Source organism: Leopardus geoffroyi, chromosome D1, assembly GCF_018350155.1.
Source record: "Leopardus geoffroyi isolate Oge1 chromosome D1, O.geoffroyi_Oge1_pat1.0, whole genome shotgun sequence".
NCBI lineage: Eukaryota > Metazoa > Chordata > Mammalia > Carnivora > Felidae > Leopardus > Leopardus geoffroyi.
Genome location: NC_059329.1, coordinates 114,273,161 through 114,290,211, shown reverse-complemented (window position 1 = coordinate 114,290,211; position 17,051 = coordinate 114,273,161).

Sequence of the window (17,051 nt, the reverse complement as noted above, 5' to 3'; positions counted from 1 at the left end):
GGCACGCCACCCCGACTTCTTCACCTGTGGCACAGTTAGGGTCCCAGTGGCTCACAAGTCCTCTGGAGTAGACCCTCCCAGCCCCAAGGGTTGAGCCCCGAGCCGTGGTCTTCCTCCATCATGGCTGCCCTGGGGAGGCGGGGTGAGGGTCTGGCGGCCACGTGGGACCTTTAGGGGTCCCCAGCGGCCCAGGGGTCAGGGACCTGCCTCAGCAGCCACCCCAAGCCTGGAATCAGTGTGTGCAGACTCTCTGGTCCTGGAGCTTGGTCGGGGACCCCTGGTTTTACTCTTTGTCAAAACCCACCGTCCTGGAGGGTGCCGGCCACTGGGCTACATACACCCTGGGGTGAGCAAGGCAGATGCAGGCCTGCCTTCTTGGGGCGGCTAGACCCAGACCAAGTCCTCAGCCCATAAATGGCCTCGTATGGGCTGCGGCATGGGCCGAGGGACAGCTGAGGCTGCCGCTCTAAAGATGAGGGCGGGGCACCAAAACCCATAAAGTATGCAGGAATAAACCCAACCAAAAAGGTTAAAGATCTGTACACTGAAAACTACAGAAAGCTGAATGAAGAAGATGAAGAAGACACAAAAAAATGGAAAAAGATTCCATGCTCCCTAGGAAGAACAAATATTGTTTAAATGCCGATACTACCCAAAGTAATCTACATATGCAATGCAATCCCTGTGAAAATAACACCAACATTCTTCACAGAGCTAGAACAAACAATCCTAAAATTTGTATGGAACCAGAAAAGACCCCGAGTAGCCAAAGCAATCTTGAAAAAGAAAACCAAAGCAGGAGGCATCACAATCCCGGACTTCAAGCCGTATCACAAAGCTGTCATCATCAAGACAGTATGGCCCTGGCACAAGAACAGACACCCAGATAATGGAACAGACTACAGAACCCAGAAATGGACCCACAGACGAAGGGCCAACTGATCTTTGACAAAGCAGGAAAGAATATCCGATGGAATAAAGGCAGTGTCTTCAGCAAGGGGTGCTGGGAAAACTGGACAGCGACACGCAGAAGAATGAACCCGGACAGCTTTCTCACACCACACACAAAAATAAACTCAAAATGGATGAAAGATCTCAATGTAAGACAGGAAGCCATCCAAATCCTCGAGGAGAAAACAGACGAAAACCTCTTTGACCTTGGTCGCAGCACCTTCTTACTCAACACGTCTCCGGAGGCAAGGGCAACACAAGCAAAAATGAACTATTGGGGGGCACCTGGGTGGCTCAGTCGGTTAAGCGTCTGACTTCAGCTCGGGTCATGATCTCACGGTTCGTGGGTGTGAGCCCCATCTTGTCACACTCAACACCCAAAAACCAAACAATCAAGTGAAGAAATAAGCGAAAGACAGTAAGAAATGGTCAGAAGACCTCCAGATGGCCGACAGACACATGAAGAGATGCTCCACGTCACTCATCATCAGGAAAATACAAATCAAAACCACAATGAGATACCACCTGACACCCGTCAGAACGGCTGACATGAACAACTCAGGCAACAACAGATGTTGGCGAGGATGCGGAGAAAGGGGAACCCTCTGGCAAACTGGTGCAGCCACTCTGGAAAATAGTAGGGAGGGAGGTTCCTCCAAAAACTAAAATAGAACGACCCTAGACCCAGCAATGGCACTACTAGGCATTTATCCACGGGATACAGGTGTGCTGCTTCGAAGGGACACAGGCACCCCCATGTTTATAGCAGCACTATCGACAAGAGCCAAAGTATGGAAAGAGCCCAAATGTCCATCGTCGGATGAATGGATCGAGAAGATGTGGGATATACATACGATGGAGTATTACTCGGCAACCGAAAAGAATGAAATCTTGCCAATTGCAACTATGTGGATGGAACTGGAGGGTATTATGCTAAGTGAAATTAGTCAGAGAAAGACAAATATCATATGACTCATATGAGGAATTTAAGATACAAAACAGATGAACATAAGGGAAGAGAAGCAAAACATAATATAAACACAGGGAGGGAGACAAACCCTAAGAGACTCTTAAATACAGGGAACACACTGAGGGTTGCTGGAGGGGCTTTGGGTGGGGAGATGGGCTAAATGGGTGACGGGCATTAGGAGGGCACTTGCTGGGATGAGCATTGGGTGTTATGAGTAAGTGATGAATCATGAAATTCTATCCATGAAATCATTATTACGCTATACGGTAACTAGCTTGGATGTATATTTAAAACGATAAAAATTAAACATGAAAAGAAAGGTGAGGAGGGAGCTTGTCTTCAGGACAACGGCGAGGTGATGAACAGGGGCTGGCCTGGGAACGGCGCGGGGCTTGGGGGCTGGGGGGCTGGGGGCCGGGAAGGTAGGGAGAGGCTCTCAGGCTTGGGAAGAAAACTGCAAAGACCCTAAGCCGGAACTGAGTCTGGTGGCTTCTAGGGATGGAGAGAAGGCTCCCGGGGCTGGGAGAGGTGGGGAGCATGCACGAGGCGGGGTCAGAGGGAGGAAATTCTGTCCACAGATGGGCCTTGAGGCCAGAGCAACATCGCTCTTCCCTGGTGTCCAGCCTGCAGCCCCCCTGACGATGAGCCAATTCCTTGAAAGGAGTTTCTCTCTGTGTGATATTCACACCCTCTTGGTTTTAGTTTCTCTGGGGCACCGGGTTCAGGAAAACCTTCCTGGGGAGGGCGCCCCCGAGGTGGGTTGCGCACCACGCCAATCAATGGGGGTGACCAGGCCCCGCAGGGTGGGAGGTGACGGGGTCTGGTCTGCAGGCTCTGGGCAAGCGCCCGGTTAGAGCACCGACGACGCAGAATGAGTGACGTGGCCAGCCTGCCTTGTGGCAGGGTGGGGGGGGGGGAGGGCCCTGGGGGACGGGGAGGGGACGGGTCCGGGCCAAGCCCACTGTGTTAGGGATCATCAATCGGTGGCTTGAAATAACACCAAGTATTCTCCCAGTTCTGGAGGCCAGAAGTCCGAAACCAGCCTCACTGGGTTAAAACAGACATGTCACAGGTCTGGTTCCTTCTGGAAGCTCCGGGAAGGCACCTGCATTCCTTAGCTCAGGGTCTCTTGCCCCGTCCTCACAGCCAGCCACCTAGCATCCTCCCTCTCCGCTCTGACCCTCTGGCCTCGCTGGTACTTGGACATGAGGGGCGAAGTCAGAGCGAGGCCAGGGGAGGGACAGTTGTGGGAGCAGGCTGCCGGGGGGGGGGGTGCCAGGGGGCACATACAGGAAAACTAGAGCAAAGGGACAGGTAAAGAAAGGAAGGGCATCTGAGTGGCCCATAATGGGGCCCGGGGCAAGTGCATACATAACCTGAGGGAGGCTGAGTTGAGGGGCTGGAGATGGGATGGGTGGGTGGCTGGACTTGAGAAAGCTGACTGGACTGTGAGAAGATAGGCCACGGGGGATGGACTCGGTAGGATGGGGCCCTAGGGGCTGGGTTGGATGGTGTGGGTTATGGGGGCTGGACGGGGTTGGATGGTGTAGGTCTTGGGGGCTGAGTTGGCTGGGTGGGATGGGGCCCTGGGGGCTGGGTTGGATGGTGTGGGTCATGGGGGCTGGACGGGGTTGGATGGTGTAGGTCTTGGGGGCTGAGTTGGGTGGGTGGGATGGGGCCCTAGGGGCTGGGTTGGATGGTGTGGGTCATGGGGGCTGGACGGGGTTGGATGGTGTAGGTCTTGGGGGCTGAGTTGGGTGGGTGGGATGGGGCCCTGGGGGCTGGGTTGGATGGTGTGGGTTATGGGGGCTGGACGGGGTTGGATGGTGTAGGTCTTGGGGGCTGAGTTGGGTGGGTGGGATGGGGCCCTGGGGGCTGGGTTGGATGGTGTGGGTCATGGGGGCTGGACGGGGTTGGATGGTGTAGGTCTTGGGGGCTGAGTTGGGTGGGTGGGATGGGGCCCTGGGGGCTGGGTTGGATGGTGTGGGTCATGGGGGCTGGACGGGGTTGGATGGTGTAGGTCTTGGGGGCTGAGTTGGGTGGGTGGGATGGGGCCCTGGGGGCTGGGTTGGATGGTGTGGGTCATGGGGGCTGGACGGGGTTGGATGGTGTAGGTCTTGGGGGCTGAGTTGGGTGGGTGGGATGGGGCCCTAGGGGCTGGGTTGGATGGTGTGGGTCATGGGGGCTGGACGGGGTTGGATGGTGTAGGTCTTGGGGGCTGAGTTGGGTGGGTGGGATGGGGCCCTGGGGGCTGGGTTGGATGGTGTGGGTCATGGGGGCTGGACGGGGTTGGATGGTGTAGGTCTTGGGGGCTGAGTTGGGTGGGTGGGATGGGGCCCTAGGGGCTGGGTTGGATGGTGTGGGTCATGGGGGCTGGACGGGGTTGGATGGTGTAGGTCTTGGGGGCTGAGTTGGGTGGGTGGGATGGGGCCCTGGGGGCTGGGTTGGATGGTGTGGGTCATGGGGGCTGGACGGGGTTGGATGGTGTAGGTCTTGGGGGCTGAGTTGGGTGGGTGGGATGGGGCCCTGGGGGCTGGGTTGGATGGTGTGGGTCATGGGGGCTGGACGGGGTTGGATGGTGTAGGTCTTGGGGGCTGAGTTGGGTGGGTGGGATGGGGCCCTAGGGGCTGGGTTGGATGGTGTGGGTCATGGGGGCTGGACGGGGTTGGATGGTGTAGGTCTTGGGGGCTGAGTTGGGTGGGTGGGATGGGGCCCTGGGGGCTGGGTTGGATGGTGTGGGTCATGGGGGCTGGACGGGGTTGGATGGTGTAGGTCTTGGGGGCTGAGTTGGGTGGGTGGGATGGGGCCCTGGGGGCTGGGTTGCATTGGATGGGATTGGTCATGAGGGCTGGGTTGGATGGAATGGGCCCCGGGGCTGGGTTGGGGTCGTGGGGGCTGGGTTCGGTTGGATAGAATGGGTCATGGGGTCTGGGTTGGGTTGAATGGAGTGGGCCCTGGGGGCTGGGTCATGGGGGCTGGGTTGGGTGGGTGAACTGGGTCATGGGGGCCAGGTTGGGTGGGAAGGGAAGGTTGGTTCAACTGGGGTGGCAGTGGTGGTTAGACTGTCTGTCCCAAGTCTGCTGGGCTGGATTGGGTGGGTTGTTTGTCAGTCCTGCTCTGTGTCAGGAAGAGCTGGGCAATGCCTGTGGCTTCCCCTAGGTACTCCAAGTGTCCCACAGAAGAAGGTGTGACTTCTGTCGCTCCCGGCAGGTGGAGGCTGATGCCAGGGAGGGGTGCTGCCCAAACACCTGCATCGGGCTCCACCCAGATGTGCCAGTGACCACCTTCCCGGCAGCTGGCTGCAGCTGACCTTTCCCCAGAAGCATCCCATTCTAAGGGGACCCGGCTTTGCCCCTGGAAAGGGGCCTGGGGCCATCTTGCCTCAGTCCACCGGAAGTGTCCTTGCAGGGGAAGGGGGTGTCTGCCTCAGTGCCCCGCAGGGGCAGGGCCATGCGAGCCCAGCACAGCCTCACATCGATGGGTGCACAGGTGGGTGCGGGCCAGATCCCAGATCATCTCCACTCCTGGGAGAACCTGCTTGGCCTCAGTGTGACCGGAACAGATGTTATCTCTCCTGCAGCCCTCCGCCCTCTGCCCACGGCCCGAAGGGCTGCCAGGCTTGTTCCCAGGGCTGGGCCGGTGGCCGGCGGTCAGTACCCACCTGCTCTGGGGAATGCCAGCTCCTCTGTGGCACCCAGCCCCTCCCAGGCAGCCGGACAAACGGGTCTGGGGCTGTAACGCCCCCTCTCTTGGGAGCGGTGACTCAGAAAGGCAGGGAGGGTGGGTGGGGGCAGTGGCCCCGTGTCCCGTGCACAATGCCCCGATTCTTCCTCCGTGACCCCAAGTGTTCCTTCGACTCTGGCTCAGACAGTCAGTAGGCAGAGGGACAGGGACGATGGGCCTGGGCCCCGCCCCCTGGAGGCCTCCACTTTCAGTCTGGAGGGACCCAGACCGTGGGTGCCAGTCCCCTGCCCTGCAGGTGACCCAGGGCTGTCCCTCGCACTTCCCACACTCGCTCTGGGGAAGCGTGGCTCTGGAGACAGGCGGGTCCCCTGCTGCGAGACCCCAGGCAGGCCCTCAGAGGCTGCTCCTGGAGCCTTGGCCTCTTGTCCGTAAAATGGGACTGATACAGAGCCTCTCCTGCAGGGAGGGCGCGGTGCCCGGTGCCCGAGGCATAGCCCACCCCCCTCTGTCTGAACGAGGACTTTGGCCACCTCTGTTCTGTCCTCGTCTGTACCTTCTAATTGGTGAAGTTCTTTCCAGCTGGCCTCTCATCGATCGGGCAGAAGCCCCCTGGGCAGCATCCCCTGATGGGGACGGAAACTATGTCTCCAGCACAAGCCTGCCGGGAGCCAGCGAGACTCCCTGACCGCCCCGAGATGGCAGATGGCACCCACCTGACCCTCGCCGCCCACCGGCACACGCCCACCCACCCGCCCCATCTCCCTACGGAAACCAGCCAGTCTCAGCACTGAGGTGACCGTCGCAGGCCCGCCGTCCTCCCAGAGCTCGCCTCGCTGAAACAGCCTCTGTGTCACCGCCACCACCCGGCCTCTGCCTTTGGATGTTGTGAGCGGCGAGCCGCCGAACCCGGTCTGTTCGGGACCCCTGAGCCAGGGGTCCTTGCCCCCCGCGCCCCGGCCACGTGCCTCTCTGAACTTTGCCCCCTCTGGCCACATGCTGAAGGGGGGACCCGAGGAGGACCCCCACTCACTGCTCTGCCGCGAGTTTGCAGGACGGGCCCCTACCCTGGATGCTGGCAAAGGAGGGCAGGGGGAGGCCCAGGCCCTGGGCAGGGGGTGGGGTCTCGCAGGGCCCCCGGAGGGCACCTGGGCTGTGCAGGCCTCCCCTCAAGAGTATGTTCGGGAAAACCTGGTACCACGGAGTGCCTGCAGGGGTGGCCTCGGGAGGAGCGGCCACAGCAGGGGGACATCCATGCGGCGCCCATGGGGGCCCTGGGGACGCATGATGGGCAGAACCCACGCAAACCCTGCCCTCCGGGAGCTGGGAGCCTGGGCAAGTTGGGGGGGGGGGTGGCAACTTCAGGAGCCATCGAGGGAGCGGGCACAGGGCACTGGCTGGGGGCACATCACAACTTACATGGGAGGTCAGGGTGATGACCTGGGGGGAAAGCGAGCCTCCTGACCACTGGGGCAAGCGTCCCGGCCAAGGGACGGGGCAGCAAGTGGGAAGGCCCCAAAGTGAGCACAGGAGGTGGGGTCGGCCAACAGGAGGGACGCCGGGGGCCCCAAACCGCTAAGCCTGGGAGCCGCCCTCAGAGGTGCTGGAGTGGCTGGTGCCCGTCGCTAACCCCGGGGAGCGTGGCAGACCAGGCGCAGGACCGGCCCCGAGGGACGTGGCCAATGCGGCCAGAGGGACAGCTGGGGACAAGCCTCCCCAGGGAGAGCCCCCCAGGGGAGACAGGGAGAAGGAGGCGGATCGCCAAGATGACTGCGGGGTCCCGCCTGGCACAGGACAGCGGGGAGGCCCCAGGCCCTGCTGACCTCTGAGCACATGATGAGAGGCCTTCTTGTGGTCAGCAGGGCCTGGCCGGCCACTTCCTTCCCTTTCCCGAAGCGGCCTCTGCGCGCTGCGGGTGGGGGCGGTCGGGGGAGGCTGGGCTGCGCCCTGGGCCATCCTCTGCCTTGCAGCACCCCCTGGGGGAGGCGGCCCCTCTGCTCAGCCTCGGCCGGTCTCTGCCCACAGCCGCCTGTGCCTGGAGCGGGGACAGAGGCTCTCGAAGCCCCTTCAGAGCGGCCACAGCCCGTTGGCCCTGCTGGTTTCTGCCATCCGGGTGGCCCTGCCTGTCCTTCCCCCCGCCCCCCGGCCATGGAAGATCTCAGGACCTGCCCGGCGGCGAGTGGGGTCCAGGCCCCGTGCCCCCGTGGGGAACAGAGCACGAATGCCACTTCTCCCCGTCCCTGACCCTCAGTCCGCTCACCCTGCCCTGTCCCTTCCTGCCAACCGGTCCCCTTGTCCTTGTGCTGGGTTGAATAGCGCCCCCTCCCAACAAGAGATAGGCATACCTGTAAGGGTCAATTTTATGTGTCAACTGGTCTGGGCCATGGCAGGTGGGGCAGGGGGAGGGCTGACATTGGTGGAAGTTGATTCTGAGTGTGTCTATGCACGTGTTTCTGGATGAGACTAACATGTGAATCGGTGGACTGAGTGAAGTTGGTTTTCCACAGGGTGGGTGGGCCTCGTCCAATCAGTTGAAGGTCTGACTAGAACAAAAGGCTGACCGTCCCCTGAGTGAGAGGGAACTCTTCCTGCCTGATGGCTTGTAGCCTGGGATGTCGGCTTTTTCCTGCCTTTTGGACTAGAACTGGAACGTCGGCTCTCCTGGGGCTGCAGCTTGCCACCTGGAGATCTCGGGACTTGCCAGCCTCCGTAATCATGTGACCCGATTCCTTATAAAATAGACAGGTGGATAGATACACAGATCGATTGATGATAGATGATTGACAGATGATAGACAGATAGACAGACAGACAGACAGACATCCTGTCGGCTCTCTGGAGAACCCTGACTAACACAGCATCCTAATCCCGGGAACCTGTGAGCACATGACCTCACACAGCAAAGGGACTTTGCAGATGGACTTGAGTGGACGACCCTGAGCTGGGGGGATTGCCCTGGGTGGTTTGGGTGGGCCCTAAAGGCAATCACAAGTGTCCCGATGACGCGGAGGCAGGAGGGCCAGAGACGAGGAGAGTCTGGAAGACGCCAGCCGCTGCCCATGTGGTTGGGGGACGGGGCCACGGACTGGGATCCCCAGAAGCTGGAAAAGGCCAGGAACGGATTTGCCGTGGAGCCTCCGGAAGGAGCCAGCCCCGGGGGACCCCTGGACTTGAGCCCAGTGACACCCACGCTGGACTCCCAGCAGCTCCCAGACCATCAGGTGGTGGTGGGTGTGGCTTTGAGCCTTGATGTTGGCTGTGGGAAGGGGACACGGGCCTCCAGCCGGCCTGGGGGCATTGGGTCAGGCTCCTGGTCCCCCTCACGTGTGAGTCCCTGACTTGCCAAGGGGGGGCGACATTGTCCACGTGCCGACGCCTCAGAGCCAGGGGAGGGATGGAACAGACTGCTCAAGCAGCTCTCGGGGGGGCCTGAGCCCTGCCACCACCCCCAGGGGCACAGGGAGGAGTCTCCCCTCCAGACTGCGCCCCCCCCCGAGCAGGGGTGCTTTCCCGGCCCCCGCCCCTTCCTGGGCCCCTGTGCTTCACCTCTCGTTGACCTTGCCGGGTCACCAAGCACAGCCCCCTGCTGAGACCCAGGAGCCCTCCGGGAGTGGGTGCCAGGAGCTGGGTCTGGCGGGGAAAGGGAGCCCCCAGTCAGTGGCAGGTGCACCCCGGCAGGGCGGGGACAAGAGTCTGCTCCGCCCTCCTCCTGCCCTCCCCGCTCCCCTGTGGCCCGGGGACAGAGGACAGGGCCCTGTCACCTCCTGTACCGCCCTGGGAGCGGCCCCACAGGATCGGGGGCCTTCCCGCCCCCCACTCCCAAGGAGCGTTGTTTCTGTTGGTCACTTTTACACTCTCGGTGGTGCAGGCAATTAGCTCCAAGAGGAGTATTCAGAAAAGCAGTGCACGCACGTGTTTGGAGCCGCGTTCACACCCCCCCCCCACACACACACACGGGGCTCAGACCACGTTCACACCCCCCCCACACACGGGGCAGCTCACACCGCAGGCCGGAGCCCGAGGTCCAGGCGTGGGCGGGCTTGGGTCCCCCCGAGGCCCCTCTCCTGCGTGTGGACGGCTGTCCTCTCCCTGCGTCCTCACGGGGTCACGGGGTCGTCCCTCCGTGCGTGTCTGGGTCCCGATCCCCTCTTCTTACAAGGACCCCGGCCACACGGGACCAGGGCCCACCCCGGTGACCCCGTGTCACCTTAAACCTTCACAGATGCCATCCCCGTGTGTGGTCACGTCCTGAAGTCCTGGGGCCAGACCTCCGACATGGATCTGGGGGCACAAGTCAGCCGTCACGCAGCACCCCTGCCTCTGCCACGTCCTCACCCCCGCACACGCACCTCCTTCCTGTGCTCACACGCACCTGCGTATTTCCAAGTAGCCTCCTGGAACCGCGGCCTGCTGACCTCCCGCTGTGCTGCAGAGACGGGGCTCTCCCCGCTCAGGCCCCGGGTCCCCACGACCCCCTCCGCCGGCCCACCCGGGCCCACACCCCTCTGTTCTCTGCACCCTGGGGCCCGCAGACTCCTTTGCCCCCCCTACAGCTCCCTTTCCGCTCCTCTGAACACCTGCCAATGGTTCCCGGTGAACTTGGACACAGGACGCAGGTCCACGTGGTTCTCCCCAGGCCCCCGCGCCTCGTGCACTTCACCCCTGCTCAGCCCGGCCGCCGGCTCGCCCCGCAGGCCTTTCCCAAGCAGCCTCGAGAGTGCCGTCCCCGGTGCCTGCCTGCTCTGGGCCCCCATCCCCTCCTGTCCTGAGGTCCTGCCCCCGCCCCGTGCAGAGAAGCCCCCCCCAGGGCCCCGACAGGGGGCTCCCCAGCCCAAATCTGAACCACCTGGCACCATTTCCACCGCACCTGCCCGCGTATTCAGATGGCGCAGCACCTCTCTTCCCGCCGCGTTTGCTGTCCCGGCGACCTGTGGTGCGAACCCGTCCTTAAAGTTCGTCTCGCCGGTCTTGACATACGGCTGTCCCAAGGCACGCGGCTCTGCGGTTGAGGGGGGTGAGCACACTGGGGGCCCCCTGGTGCCCTGTGACCCGCTCACCGACATCCTCCCGGCCCCTCCCTGCCCCCACCCACCCAGCAGCGCCTGCTGCAGTTTGCGCAGTCTGGACTTGAGTGTGGTCGTAGTCAGGTGGCGCTAGTCTCTCTCTCTCTCTCTCTCTCTCTCTCTCAATGTGTATTTATTTATTTATTTATTTAAAAAAAATTTTTTTTTTTCAACGTTTATTTATTTTTGGGACACAGAGAGACAGAGCATGAATGGGGGAGGGGCAGAGAGAGAGGGAGACACAGAATCGGAAACAGGCTCCAGGCTCTGAGCCATCAGCCCAGAGCCCGACGCGGGGCTCGAACTCCCGGACCGCGAGATCGTGACCTGGCTGAAGTCGGACGCTTAACCGACGGCGCCACCCAGGCGCCCCTATTTATTTATTTTTGAGACGGAGAAAGAGGGAGGCAGAGGACCGAAGCAGGCTCCACGCTGACGGCACAGAGCCCGACGTGGGGCTCGAACCCACTAACCATGAGATCATGACCCGAGCCGAAGTCAGACGCCCCACAGACTGAGCCACCCAGGCGCCCCTTCCTCTGGTCTCTTGCCCCTCGGCGTAATTATTCCGCGATGTGTCCTTGTCACTGCCTCTATCAATGTTGCTTTACCGTCGCCCGGTAACACATGACCATTCTCTCAGTGCCTCGAAACAACACGAATATATCATTTTACGATCCCGGACGTCAGAAACCTGAATGGGGTTCACTGGGCCAAAACCCAGGTGTCCCCGGGCCGCGCTCCCTCAGAGGCTCCAAGGACACCCCGGCTCCTTGTCCTTTTCTGGCCGCTCGAGGCCCCACACTCCTCGGCTTGTGGCCGCCTTCCATCTCCGGAGGCAGCCACGGCGGCCAGTCCCCTGTGGCCTCCCTCCGGCCCTCCTTCCGGGAAGCCACACGCCCCTGTCCCACCTTAAGCCCCCCTGTGATGACAGGGCTCCCTCAGCTAATCCGGGATGATCTCCCTCTTTCAAGGTCAGCTGCCTAGCAATCCTAACGCCGTCTGCAACCTCTCCTCCGGGGCCACCCGCCGTTCCGAGGGTCGGGGCGCGCCCGTCTTCCGGGACGTTGTTCTGCCCGCCACGATCGATGTCACATTACTTTTCACCGATGAATAGTGTTCCACAATATGCGTGTGTCGCAACCTGTCCCTCCTTTTCAGCACGGGCGCACGTTTGGGCGGCTTCCGGTTTCTGGCTGTTCCAAACAAAGCTGCTAGAACATTCACGTACCCGTCTTCGCGGGGGTGTACGCCTGACTGTCCCGTGGAACAGATTGCTGCCTCGTGGGGAGGGGCGCGTGGGATGTTCAAAGGCCTGTCCAAACGGCCTCTGCAGAGTGCCTGTGTGGCTCTCCCCTCGCGCCAGGGCCACGTGGGGGCCCCCGTGCCTCTAGTGCCCTCCCCGGCGCTTGGTAGGGTCCCTACTTCCCATTTTAGCCACTCTACCAGGTGTTTCGTGGCCTCTCGCCGTGGATTTCTTTTGCGTGTCCCGAATGACTTAGGAATTTGGGCATCTTTTCAGGCGCCCATCGGCCACTTGTGAATCTTCGTGGAGCGTGCCTGCAGACCCTTCCCCATTTCTTTATCGGTCCACTTGTCTTATCGTTGGTGGGGAAAGTTCTTTATATATGCCAGCTACACGTCCTTTGTCGTTTTGCAAAATATACGTGTTTTGCAAATATTCTCTCCCAGCTGGCGGTTTCTTCTCGCATCCTTTTGACAGTGTCTTTCGAAGAGAAGTTCAAAAATGTTTTCGGTGAATTCAAATTTATTGATTGTTTTCTTTTATACTGCTTTTTCTGTCAAGTATCGTGTTTTTTTTTTTTTAATTTTTTTTTAACGTTTATTTATTTTGAGACAGAGAGAGACAGAGCATGAACGGGGGAGGGGCAGAGAGAGAAGGAGACACAGAATCGGAAGCAGGCTCCAGGCTCCGAGCCATCAGCCCAGAGCCCGACGCGGGGCTCGAACTCCCGGACCGCGAGATCGCGACCTGGCTGAAGTCGGACGCTTAACCGACTGAGCCACCCAGGCGCCCCATGTCAAGTATCGTGTTTCATAAATCTTTGCCGAGCTCAAGGTCAGTAAGATTCTCATCCCTGCTTTCTTCCACAAGCTACACAGTCTGATCTCCGACATGAGGTATACCCTCCCTTTTGAATTAATTCTTGCAAAGGCAATCCTTTCTCCACAGGATTGCCTCGGCAACCTGGCTGAAAACTGGGCGACCTCACGCGTGGACGCTGCTCCGACAGGAGTCTCCGGGTCAGGTCACTGAGTTATTCACTGTTCCTCTGCATCAAAGTGAGTTCACCTCCCTTACATCCTTGCATTTTTACATAGTCTGGAATCAGCTTGTTAATTTGTAAAAAAAAAAAAAAAGAAAGAAAGAAAGAAAGAAACAAAAAAAACCTCCCGGGATTTGATTCACACTGGGTTGAATCTATACAGCAGCTTGGGAACAGCAGGCACCCCGGTCACATGGAGTTTTTTCCTGTCCGTGAACCCTGCCTCTGTCCATTACTTCAGCTTCCTACCTTCTCTCGGAGCATCTTAGTTTTCAGAGTGTGAGTCTTAGACGCCTTTTGTCAAATTTACCTACAAATATTTTCTATGTTTTTATTCTTTTTAAAATGGCATTTTGAAACCTCGATTTCCAAATGTTCGTTTCTAGTGTAAGAAATACAATAATAGGGGCGCCTGGGTGGCTCAGTCGGTTGAGCGTCCGACTTCGGCTCAGGTCATGATCTCGTGGTTCATGAGTTCAAGCCCCGCATCGGGCTCTGTGCTGACGGCTTGGAGCCCGGAGCTGCTTCCGATTCTGTGTCTCCCTCTCTCTCTGCTCCTCCCCTGCTCATGCTCTCTCTCTCTCCCTCTATCTCTCTCTCTCTCAAAAATAAATAAACATTAAAAAGAAAGAAAGAGAGAAACACAACGGATTTTGTGTGCTGACCTTCCATCCTCCAAACCCGCTGAGCTCACAGGTTGATTCTAGCGACTCCCAGATTGTGTAGGGTCTCTAAGAAGATGATTGTGTCTTCCTCAAGTAGAGCCAGTTTTACTTTCTTTCTGCTCTGGATGCTTTGCTCTCCTTCCCTGCTAGCACTGGCGAGACCTCGAGCACGTCATCGGACAGGAGCGGTGACGGCAGGCACCCTCCCTCCCTCCCGTCGGCGGAGAGAGTGCTCCGTCCTGCACCAGGAAGGGCCATGTCCGCCCTGGTGGTGTTATAGACGCCTGTCATCAGGTCGTGGGATTTCCCTTTTATTCCGTTTTCTGGGACCTTCTCTCAGGAACGGAGCGTAGGTTTTATAAAATGCGTCTTCCGCCCTTTTGAAGATGATCACACACGTTCTCTTCTTTCAGTCTGTTTGTGTATATGACGAACTAAAACTCATCAGTTTTCAAGTGTCACAACCAGCGGGCATGCCGGGAAGAAGCCCCACTTGGTTGTGTATTATCTGTGTCATGTTAAGATTTTGTTAAGAATGTTCGCATTTCTGTTCACGGCCTGTAGTCTCGTTTCTGATAACTCACACCTGTGCCTGGTTACGGGCGCAGAGCAACGCCGGCCCCGGAGGAGCCCCGGGAACTGTTTCCTTCCCTTCAAATTTCTGGAATAGTTCACGTAGAATGAGTGTTCTTTCCTTCTTAGGTGTTGGGTAGGATCCATCACGAAGACGTCCGGTCCCGGACGTCTCTAAGGCTTTCAAGCACAATTTCAGTTTCTTGGTCGGTTTGAGGTCATCTGGCTCGCGCGCCTCCTTCGGCAAAGCCGGGGCGTGTGGTCGGTTCGCCTCCGTGGATGAACTGGAAGAAAGGCGCTCGTCACAGTCCCTTACTCTCCTTTGCGCTTCTGCTGCATCTGCGATCACCGCCAGGGTCTCTCTCCCGATACCGACAATCCGTGTCTGCTCTCATTGTTTGCATCAATCCGACGCATCAAAGGTTGATTAAGTTGTTTAATCTGAAAAAAAAAAAAAAAACAAAAAAACCAGCTTTGGTTTCATCGATTTTCCGTTTCCAATTTCATAGATTTCTGCCCTCACGTCCGTCGCTTCCTTTCTTCCGCCGACCTCAGATTTCATCTGTTTTCCTTCTCCAATCTCTTCAAGCGGAGGCTGAGGTCATAGATTTGAGACCTCTCCTCTTTTCTCATGTGACTTAAGCCAGAGCCAATGAACTTGTTAAAAATTAATTTACTTCTTTTTTTTTTTTTTTAATTTTTTTTTCAACGTTTATTTATTTTTGGGACAGAGAGAGACAGAGCATGAACGGGAGAGGGGCAGAGAGAGAGGGAGACACAGAATCGGAAACAGGCTCCAGGCTCTGAGCCGTCAGCCCAGAGCCCGACGCGGGGCTCGAACTCACGGACCGCGAGATCGTGACCCGGCTGAAGTCGGCCGCTTAACCGACTGCGCCACCCAGGCGCCCCAAAAATTAATTTACTTCTTAAATCCCAGTGTGGCTAACGGACGCATCGTATTAGGTTCAGGTGCGCGGTATGGTGACTCGGCAGTCCTGCTCAGTCCTCCTCGGTGCCTGCCAGGAGCACACGCCTGCGTCCCCGCCCCTGTCGCCGCCCCGGCCTCCTCCGCCACCGGACACGCGGGCCCTCTGAAGTTCAGAGTCTGCTCCTTTGTCTCTTTTTCTCTGCTCCTTGGTTTTGTTTCTTAAACTCCACGTGCGTGCGAGTGAAATCACATGGTGTTTTTGCCTTTCCAACTCCTCCCACCCAGCACTGTCCCCTCGAGGTCCGTCCATGTTACGTCCAATGAATGGTTACGTCGTGTTTCCGTTTTCATCCTGTTTGAAATGCTTTCTGGTTTTCCTTCTTTGACGCATGTGTTATACTCGAGTGTGTTGTTTGCTTTCTATATTGTATCAGTTTCCTGCCGCTGAATGACCGGTTACGCAAATAGAGGCCTCCAACAACACCCCCTTATTTTCACCCGGTCCCAGAGGCCAGGATGTGGCGGGACAGCGTGGGTCCTCTCCTGCACGGACACCCCCCTGCCAGAACTCAGGCCCTTGCCGCCGGAGGACTGAAGTCCGGGCCTCCTGGTGGCCACCCGACTGCTGTTCGCAGCTCCCGGAGGCCCCTCCCAGGTCATCCTCATGCCCCTCCACCTACCGAAATGACAATGAACCTCTTCTCCCTCAAGCTTCAGATCTCGGACTTAGAACTCTCTGACTAGGTTGGGCCCATCCAATCTCCCCATCTTAAAGTCAAGTGAATAGCGCCTTAATCACGTATGCAAAAATCCCTTTGTTTAACAGAAAATTCACAGGAGTAACACCAACACCAGAGGGCACAGGTCACAAGTCCACCTTAGAATTCTGCCCACCCCACTCACGCCACCCCCCACCCCCCCGGGGATTTGGGGTTTCCCACATACCGCCCTCTTTTACATTTAGAATTCAGTTCTACAGTAGCCGCACTTGGTCTGATTTGAATCCTTTTAAGCTTATTTAAGAATTGTTTTACGGCCCAAAGTATGGTTTACCTTGGTAAATGTTTCCTGGGTGCCTGAAAAGAATGTGAATTCTGCTGTTTTCAGGGTGGAGTGTTTTATGAATGTCAATGATGTCCATTGGGTTGGCAGCGGGGATCGAGTTCACTTCCTTCCCGACTTTCTGCTTACTTGTTGCCGCAATTATTGACAGAGTTGTTGAACTCTCCTACTGCCGTTGTGGGCTTGCCTACTTCTCCTTTCAATGCCATTAATTTTTGTCTTATGTATTTTAAAGCACTGTTATCAGGCGCGTTAACTTGTAGTAGGATTGTTACACCTCTCGATGAATTGACCCACTTACCACTATGAAATGACTTTTTTATGCCTGGTGATATTCTTCGCACAAAACGTACTTTGTCTTGTTGGGAAGATAAGTAAAGTTCTGCACCATAAGATGGCTGATGGGACCAACATAACTCTAGTTCCTAGCTTAGAAACTCCTTCCGGGTTCTTCTTCCTGCCCTGCTTGCCGTGTGAGCCAGATTAGTACCAGCGCGGGACGCAGAAGTAACGCATTATGATAAACTGTCCCCCTTGCTTGTGCTCAAGACTCAGACATCTGGAGAAGGATCTCCTCTGAGCCCGCCGGTGTAAAATAAAACTCCGATCCACCAAGATCTCCGAGTGCTGCTTGGTTTTTCCGCCAGTGATCCGGCCTGGTTCCGTAAGAGTCTGAAGTTAATATATGCCACTCTCTTCTCTGTTGACGAGGGTTACCGTGGTGTATCTGTTTCTGTCCATTTACTTTCACCTATTGGTGTTTTGTGTCTTCACGTTTATTTTTATTTTTATCATATGTCTGTTAAAGATATTTATTTATTTTTGAGAGAGAAGAGAGTGTGAGTGTGGCAGGGGCAGAGAGGGTGACAGA